The 8,874-nt window shown below is 37.8% G+C and overlaps 1 protein-coding gene across 1 annotated transcript in view; it reads left to right on the plus strand.

Moving 5' to 3' along the window:
* Nucleotides 1-1,814: 1,814 nt before the first annotated feature.
* The window catches only part of htr1d (5-hydroxytryptamine (serotonin) receptor 1D, G protein-coupled), a 79,901-nt gene continuing 72,841 nt past the window's right edge, over nt 1,815-8,874 (plus strand). The window contains exon 1 of the mRNA XM_025057330.1: nt 1,815-1,897. The gene's annotated coding sequence lies outside the window, so the exon portion shown is untranslated. The remainder of the gene's footprint in view (nt 1,898-8,874) is intronic.

Here is an 8,874-nt window from a genome sequence, read left to right on the forward strand (position 1 = left end):
TGGAATCGAACATCTCTCAGCCTCTGCCTGAGGTGTCGTGTGGTAATAGTTCACCAACAATGCAGTTGCAGGCTACAGAGTACTTGATGCTGCGACAATCAAAGTGAATTAGCAGCATTTTGGTTGATTTCCTCCACTGCGTGCTGTATGCTCTGTCATGGAACAGCTACGCTGAGAGGCTTGATGATGACACATTAATGTATAATTTATGTAAATTGATAAAAAATGTGCTGTGCGGCTCCGGAGGTATTATTAGAAAACGGCAGTCGCACAGCAAAAGCAATCAGACGATGCAATTTGATGCACGGGAATTAGTACATCTGTCTTTTCTTTACCTCGTTTGTTCGTTTCCCAGCGTGACGTGAGAGAAACTCGCTGCGTTTCTGATCAATACATACAACCTCAATTTCCCACTGCATTAAAATGTGATGAGTGTGTGGATCAGTTTAAACCTCCGTGGAGTCTGGGATGGATGCGGCTCTCTGGACGGACGACAGTTTTAGCCTTTTCAGACTGAGAAGGAACCCATATTGGATGGATCACGGTGAACTTTTGACCAGACCTTCCTGGTCCCCACAGGACTGTTTGTAGCAACAATGTGATTTAGAGTGAAAGTGCAACAATAGGATCCTGAAATCTCCCACGAGGCTTTGGTTGAATGTTGTTGATGACCGCTGTATATGGCAAACAACAGCAGGAAGTCAACGTTTTTAATAATTCAGTGAAATGTCCCATCATCTACGGAACTATTTGTCACTGACAATTCTGATGATACTGACTTTTCTATCTATCTATCTATCTACAGTATCTATCTATAACTCTATCTATTTTAAAATCATTAAATGAATATATATACAGTATAAATACTGTATATATAAATACAACAATAAATATTTAGTAAAAAAGTGTAGCAATTTTGATTTATAAATGGATGCTTAGGTAAAAAACAAAACAAAAACATTGTTACCTTTTTGCTGACTTGAAGCTAATGCTAACCTGCGCTAGTTTTCCCCTTGGCTTATTTTGGTTGTAACAAAATCTGCTATCGTCTTTAGTTGTCAATTCTGGGATTCTATCTATCTAGCCAAATATACATACATATACTGTATATATATATATTTTTTATATATATTTTTTGTCTTTTCAAATTTTAGGAATTGACATACTATATATTCTGCTCCATCTTTGTTCCTACACCAGAATGCGCTATATGCTAACTGCTATATATTCTGCTCCATCTTTGTTCCTATACCAGAATGCATACCTATATGCTAACATCTGTGCGTCACAGTTGGAGCAGTTACTTCCTGGTTGTTCTGACTGTGTGAAGTCAGATGAAGAGTTTACGACATACTTCAATTGTTTCAGCTTCAGCAAGAGACTTCATAAATTGGGACAAGAGCAGTTGGAGTTCAATCAATACCATGTGACGTTGTCTGCTGTGAGTGCCTACAGTGACACCAGGACGACAGAGAGACACATTAGACACACTCTTCAGCCACAGGGGATTTTGTTTTTTGTTATTTTTTTACTTAGAGAGGACACCATTGGTCACGTATGACTAAAGACAGAAAACACACTTCAATAAATTCTTAGGAAGCTACAAAACCTGCGTACATGGCTGCTTTTTAATTCGTGCCTTTGCTTAAACCAATTTATAGCAATATATTTAATAGGTAATTTAAATGGTTTTATTAAAATAATTAAATATTTACTTTTGACTAATAAATTACATTTTCTGTAGAAAAAAACAAAAAAATGATCTTCATGTTTGTCCCAATGATGTCATCAGTGATGTCACTCCCAAAGGTTTAAAAAAAAAAACAAACAGGAAATGCTGGGTGACCACATGTCAAACATTTCTACTGCAGGTGATCAGGTGGAGGGAAAACACAGGGTGAGTACAAATACTGCAGTAACTCTGTTTAGAGGTTGTTTGTTCAGTATTATTTTTTTATGCTTGATTTAAACATGGGGACACAAGCCAACGGTTGGGACTACTGTTCTACAGGCGATCACTGAGCATTAACTTGACTAAAGCTGATCTGTATTCAGTGCTGCCGCTCGTCTTGAGTGTGACGTATTTGTGAAGTTGAGCATGAAATCACACAGATTATAAGCTACGCTTAATTTATTTGAAATACTTTCCACAAGTCATTACGACTTTCTGGCCGCACATTAATTCAACAGCCGTGAGGTTGTCTGAGGCTGAACGGTGTTCCAGGGTGGAGTTTGATCATTTGTTTTTACTCTTGAAATGTTGAACATGTACTCAGTTTGACCATGTTTGATTTGAAAAATAGGAGGAGTTTTTTTTTTAATATGCATTTGAAATTTTGATCTAAAAATGTATGAGAATCACAGACCAAGTAACAAAGGCTCAGCTGAGTCACAGATGAATCTGAAATGTAATATTTTATCACATTGTTTAGGTTTAAGCGATGTGAAAGACTGGGATTTAATATATGCTCTTTGTATGGAGAGAAAGAAAAAAAAAATTTTATTATATAACTTATTTATTATTTTATTGTTGACAGGTTACAAGATTGTGTAAAAAAAAAAGAAGCATCCATTAAAGGTCACATAAAAGGACCATTTGTGTCTGGCTGCTCTATGTTGTATTATCAAAGAGAATTTTCAGTTAATTTAAAGTCAGTTTTTCTCCATTGTGTGCAGAGAAATTCTTTTTTTTACAAAATAACTCGCATTATTTAAAGGTCGTCAGGACCTTCGACGTGAAAGGAACTCGAGATAAAACCATATTTTAGATTTTTGTTGGATATTTATGTGTGTTAAGATGTTTATAGCTGCGGCGGAATCTGTCAGTTCAATCTGTGGTTCCGCGTCTTTCCACAAATAAATATGGAGTCGTGAGCAAATACCTCAGCTGACCCTGAAAGGCAGGAGTTTGGATGTGGATCGTCGGAGTGGGAGGTGTTAAAATTCACAAGTCCCTCATATTGTGTGTGTGTGTGTGTGTGTGTGTGTGTGTGTGTGTGTGTGTGTGTACAGTGGAACCTCGAGATACGAGTTACCTGGAATATGAGGTTTCCATGTTACGAGTCTGCAACATTTGCCAGATTTTCCCAGTGATACGAGGAAACATCGAGTTATGAGTGTTCAACCGAGCTCCATTTTACCACTGGACACTGCTGCGGTCACTGTCCGTCGCTGGGTTATTTTACCCATTGCTTTATTTCTCTCTCTCTCTCTCTCTCTCTCACCTCCAACAGTTTCACAGTAACTGTCCCGTATCAGAGCACTTGAATATCTTTCAGACCACATTCACAAGCGCACCGCTTAATTAATTATGCCGACGTTTCACTGACACGTCGGATGAAAAAACTCCCGGGTCGTTTGGTCTGTGGACGTCACGCTGCAGACGTGCGTCCCTCTGAGATGCGTCCACCTTCAAGAAAAGCAGCGTTGCAGCAGCGGACAGTGAGTTTTCAGGCGTTGGAAATAGGTCAGCACAGACGCTGCCTGTGGGAGCCACAGACAGACCGAGGATAGAATTACCCAGAAGGCAGCAGTGTTGCTGAGATCTGTAGAAATAGAACTCATTTGGAGAACTTTATCTTTATTTCACCAAATTGAAAAAAAATGACCGATCAGAGACAAATCCAGATGAGAGACAATTTAGAAACTATTCAAAAACAAAGTGTTTTATGCTGCAGATTCTCTCGGTTGGCATTTTCTCCTCTGTTTTCAAATGTACGTATTTGGCACGTATACAGTCAACACACTGTTTACCATTAGTTGTGTACACAGTCGTTGCTAGTAGACACTGGACTGTTGAACCATGTGTTGACTTTTACACCACTTGGCCTTTGTTGGTACTGTATCTACATCAAACATTTAACTACCTGTAAATCTTTCATTAGCTCAAAGCTAACTTTTTCTACAGCTATCCTCTTGGCTTGTCTGAAGCTATGTTTACTGCTGTTGTTATTTTAAGCATTTCTTTCTTTCTTTCTTTCTTTTATTTTTTTAAGTGGTACATATACAAATTTAAGGATTTAATAATGTTTACCTAAACAATCAGAATGGAATACATATTTTCAGCAACTTCGTTATCGTTAGTGTTACTGAGGCTGCATTAATGCAAGACACTGTGGGACATACTTTGAAGTAGGAAGAATAAGAGAAGAAAAAATGCTAAAAGCAACACTAACATTTAGTAAAGATGCTTATGTCCTGTTACCTGTTACCTTTTGGGTGACTGAAAGCTATGAAGCTACTGCTAACCTGTGCTAGTTTTTCTCTTAGCTTATTGTGATAACAAAATCTGCTATTGTCTTGCTTTCCTTTAAGGTTGTGTTTGTGTTTGGCTCCCACTATTATTTTTAGTTAAAAATCCCTTTTACTAAATTTTTTGCTTTAGCTTTAGCTGTCGATTCTGCTAACTTGAGAGTGGTGCCACATTATTTTCTTTCAAAACCTTTGGAATTTGCACACTATATATTCTGTTTCTATATCAGAATGAGCTATATGCTAACATCTGCAGATCTACAGTTACTTCCTGGTTGTTCTTACTGTGTGAAGTAGGAAGAATAACAGTTTACAATATACTTCAAATGTATATAAGTGGTTGATCATTTAAAGCTAATTATGCTAATTTTTTTTGGGGGGGGGCTTTTTGTAGTATCAAAGTTAAGTATGTGTGTTTTGCTTATTTTACACTCATTCTCAGTTTTCTTCTTGACTACTTTTTTATCTTTTTTTTTTGCTTTGGCATCTGTTGAAAATAAATCAAGAACTAGCTATTTTTGGGCAACATCTTAAGTCTAACGTATTCCCTCCTTATGATAATCTTGAGCAGTTTATAGGCTAAATCTGTTTTTTGTTTTTAAAAATCCCTTATGCTGTGATTCTTGGCTCTTCGTGTTTTATTTGTCCTTGGGTGCCTCTCAATGTTCTCATTTTCTTCTTTTGTGCGCTCTCTTGTTAGCTTATTTAAGCTAATGTCTGTTATAAAACATTAGCTTATTTTTATTCATATATTTTACCATTTGCCCAATCATTGACTCTCACCTCCGACTGCTCGCCTGTCTGTGGCCACCACTACCACAAACGTTGGAGTTGTTGCTTACGGAGCCCAGTTGGACTCATTTCCATTGGTAGTTGAGTGGAAACTCCACAGGGAAAAATAAGAGCCACCTGTAATTAGAATTTAAAGGCCAATATGACATTATTCAAGGACATAATCTCCTCGACGTCCTGCTAATTCCTAGCCTTGTAGAAGGTCAACGTTAAAGTACAGTGCATTTGATTAGGAAACAGGAAGAGATATCGTAGGTTAAGGTTAAGACCGAAAGAAATGTCGTGAGGTGGTGGGGAATGTCAGAGACCGAATGTTAAACATGCCATCTCCTGCCTTAGGTCGTATGTGTGTGTCTGTGTGTGTCTGCGTGACATTTTGATTAATTAACTGTGTTTATATGTATATGCTAATTAGAATTGATAGCTGTGATTGCTGTCACTTTACCCTAAGGAATAAATCCAACTTGGTTGGTCGTCCAACTTTGAAACAAAAAAAATGATCCATGTCCCTTGTAGCTGTACCTGCGTTATAATTTCGCACATTTGCACAAAGTGACTTAAAAAAAGAAATCATCAAAGATATTTGTGAGACAGCCCTGGGCTGGAGCTCAATCACACACCTGCCTGAAGCCTGTCTGCAGAGTCTTTGGCTTGTCGTCATTGACAGCGCCGAACCTTGTTTATTTCTCCTGTTGTAGAGACGTTTCAGGGAACGTTAGTGCCGCACTCCGAGGTTTGACAGAAACTCCCCCGACGTCTGCCAGCTCCGAGCTGATTTATTGGGCAGGAGGCAGATCAGAAAGATCAAAAGAATAACTCTGAACACAGACGGCGTTGGCAGACAGTAAATGAAAAATTTATCTCAGGAATACACAGGCTGTTCCTTTAAAGGCCGGCTTTCAATATTATTTCGACTCAGCGCGAATATTAGCAGGCTGTGAGTTTTAGGTGAAATCATTTTTTATTACTTTTTATTGCCAAGGAATAAAGTGAACATTTTTTAAGTCGATCTTTGCGATAATCAGATATTAATCCTAACAATATTTCAAGTTGATCTTTTCACATTTCAGTTTTTTAATGCATGCAATATTTTGGTCAATTGATTCTTTAATCTGATTATAAAATATTTGACTGTAAAATATTTTGATTATAATGCATGCTATATTGAGGACAAACTAATGATAATAATAATAATAATAATAATAATAATAATTTGAGCTTAATTTATCCAAATATGTGTGGACAAATATGTGGTTCCTCTTGGGAATCGAACCCAGGGATCTGCTTGTAAGGCAAACGTGCTAACCACTACACCACTGAATCAAAGAACTGTACAATATTTCAATTTTAACCTGTTTAATATTTAGTCAATAGTTCATAATTACAAACAGAATCAAAGAACTGTACAATATTTCAATTTGAACCTGTTTAATATTTAGTCAATACAAACAGGTCCTTATTATACTGTATTCCAATTTTTATGTAGAATATGTCGCTCCTGGTTTTCTTTTGTTCCCCGTACAATATTTTGATTTAAATCTGTGGAATATCAGTCTGAATTTTCTGATTGGGTTTCAAAGTTCACTATATATTTCAAGTACATTTGAAAATTTGCTATTTACACTTGGTAAATCCGTCTTTCTTTTCTTGTCATGTTCCTCCAGGAACATAAATAAAACCAACAACCGATCAAGTTGTTCATAGTCTGACTGTTGGTTTCCATGTGTTGAAAACCACCACACCTGTTCTTCCACGTGATTGGTGCTCCATCCTCCCAGATTCCTTTGACAGTTTTTCTTTTTTCTGATACTCGGTGACACATCACGCTCGTTTAAGATTTATCCTCATGGATTTCGTACAGAATGTGTCTTTAACATTGATTTTCAATACAATTTGTGGCTGTCACGACCCTCGGCTGTACAGCACGTGTGGTGCCAGAGATGTATGTTTTCACTCTAATCTTGCTCCAATTACGTTTCTCAAAGGTAAAAATGACGTGTCGCCGGGCCCGACCACAGATTTCCTCCACCTGTCGCCGCGTGATCTCCACACGGAGATAACGCGCTTAAGATAAATACCAGGGAATGTGGTGAGATTTATTGTACAGTGCACAGAGCGCTGCGTTCAGTCTCACACCAGTTTAATGTTTAAATCCAGGATCAGCTGCGCCGTGTTCTAGAGCTGAGCTTCTCCAGTGGTGAATGTTCTAAGATGCCAAAGGGAGGGTTCTCTAAAATGTCATGAAAAGAATTGTTAAATATGAACTGTTCTATTCAAACTTCATTTACCAGAGTGGTCTACGTCGCCATCTCATTCAGAATCGGCTGATCATGAACGAGATTTTCCCAAACACTGTTAAAGCTCAGTTTCAATTGGCCTCTAGGGGGCAGCACTTGGGTAGCCTTTTTTTTCAGACACTGATTTGGGTTAATGTGGTTAAAGAAAGGTTGTGTTTTTTAATTTATCATCAAATCACCCCAATATCAATTAAAATGCATCAGCAGAGGAGCAATGCCTGATATCGGGCAAAAAAAAAAAAAAAACAACCTTGGCTGCTATGATTTTTGTGTGTTTAAAAAAAAAAAAACCTTGGCTGCTATGGTTTTTGTGTGTTATCGTGAGTCGACTTAACTTTGACTTTGGTTTGTTCGGTTATAATCTGACATAATCTTTGTTGAAATCCTTGTTTTTTGTTTTTGTGCCAAGGTTGTGATATACAGTAAGTCACATGTGGAAGTTGGCCGCCCTCTAACACGCAGCATCTGGATGAGAGTGTTCCCCCTAGTGTTAGCAGTAGGGAGTGGTTCTGGATTGACGTTCACCTCCTCTCTCTCGTGAGGTTGCATCACTGTTCAAGCTCACCTGGTCCGATGACTTTCACCCACGTTCTCACCTCTTGATTTCTTATTTCTGCCTCCACCAGACTGATCTGTGTGTAATGAAGCCCGGCTTTAAAGCCTCTACAAGCGGCTCCTCTGTCCCTGAGCACTGTGTCGAATCCTTCGTTCTCAGACTTGATTGAACCGTCACAGAGGGCGTTTGGGGTAAACAGCTGCACTAAAAAAAAAAAAATCATTTCTAAGTACTGCATAGGCATAGTCGGTGGCTAAAGCTGGGGTTTCAGACTCAGTCACGGTGAGGGGTCGAAATGTAAAACACAGTCTACACAGAAAGGATTAACGTTTACTACACAGTCTAGTACTGACAACTCTTTAAGTAGAAGAGTTGAATTTTGAACAGACGGCAACATTTTCTTCCCTCACTAAAATAGGTAAAAAAAAAAAAAAACTCTGACTACTGAACATGTTTCACCTCTTGAATGAGAGGTGAAACATCTTCAAAAAACCTACTTCCTCCAGTTGCCGTCGATGTAACCATTTTTGACCTGAATGACTGAGAACCTACACAGACATTATTAATAATTAAACTTCAACTCTTTTCTAAGATCTGCTGGGCCACATAAAATTACGTGAAGGGCTGGATTCTGCCTGCAAGCCTCGAGTTTGACCTGTACTAAAAGGTCAAGTGAGTGGTCAAAGTATTGTTATACAAATTCTGACCTTGGGATGCGACGTATTTAACCAGGAAAGAATAAATCTACCCTGCTCCGCCAGGCAGAGAAAAATGTCATCTACTGCTTTTGTTTTATTAAAGGGTTAAACACAGAGGATGAATTTCATTAAGTCTTTCTGTGTATATATATATATATATATATATATATATATATGTACGTATATGTGTGTGTATATATGTGTGTGTATATATATATGTGTATATATGTATATGTGTATATATATATGTGTATATATGTATATGTGTATATATGTATAT

The sequence above is a fragment of the Cynoglossus semilaevis genome, chromosome 1 (assembly GCF_000523025.1).
Source record: "Cynoglossus semilaevis isolate Cse_v1.0 chromosome 1, Cse_v1.0, whole genome shotgun sequence".
In the NCBI taxonomy this organism is placed as follows: Eukaryota; Metazoa; Chordata; class Actinopteri; order Pleuronectiformes; family Cynoglossidae; genus Cynoglossus; species Cynoglossus semilaevis.